Source organism: Penaeus monodon, chromosome 31 (genome assembly GCF_015228065.2).
Source record: "Penaeus monodon isolate SGIC_2016 chromosome 31, NSTDA_Pmon_1, whole genome shotgun sequence".
NCBI classification, from domain to species: Eukaryota; Metazoa; Arthropoda; class Malacostraca; order Decapoda; family Penaeidae; genus Penaeus; species Penaeus monodon.
Window position 1 is genome coordinate 4,996,240 of NC_051416.1, and position 797 is coordinate 4,997,036.

The window sequence follows — 797 nt, forward strand, 5'->3', positions numbered from 1 at the left end:
GGGACTTTGAAGAGGAAGAAGGGATGCTCGCGAGGCAGGATCAGCCGATCGACGCCGCCCGTCCTGCGTGTGAGAAAAGGGGGTCGTTCAGCGTGGTGTTCACCCGAGCGTGCACGCGGCCCCCCTGTGTGACCTTAAGGGAGCACCCGTGGTGGGGGAAAGGGGAGGTCACCAACGACTTCTTCGCGGCCGCTTTTCTTTTAAATTTTTGTTTTTCTTTTTCCCGTGTGCGTTTGTAAAGACATCCTTCCCTGATAAAGGGCGCTGTCGAGGCATGCCAAAAAGAACAGGTTAGTAAATAAAAAATCATCATGAAAGGTGTTTTTACTCGCGGGAGTCCCATTGGCCAAAGGAAAATATGTTTCCCGTGATTGGGCCCCGGGGAGAAAGAAAAACCCTTGGGTCGGGGTTTTTATGGGTGATTGATTCTCGATCGAACCCGTTATTGGCCGATAGGTTTTGATGGCTGCCCCGATAAAAGCTTTGAATGGAGTCCCGCAACTTCAAGGAGCAAGATCAGAGACCCAAAGTTAGAAAAGCTAAAGAACGAAAGGAATAAGTGGGGACGATGCTGCTGCAAATAACTCTACAGAATGACGAGCATAGAGCGAGCGCGGAGCGTATCAATGACCCCTTTTTATAGGCTAGCCCCAGTGCGGGAGGGGAACGTAGGGGCGGCTGGGGTGCAAGTCAGCGCTGCTTAAGTTTTGGGGGGCTTTCAAATTTGAAATTTAAAATGGAAGAATAAGAGAAAAAAGTAACAAAATGAGGTGGAATGCAGAAAAAATAAGGGGCAC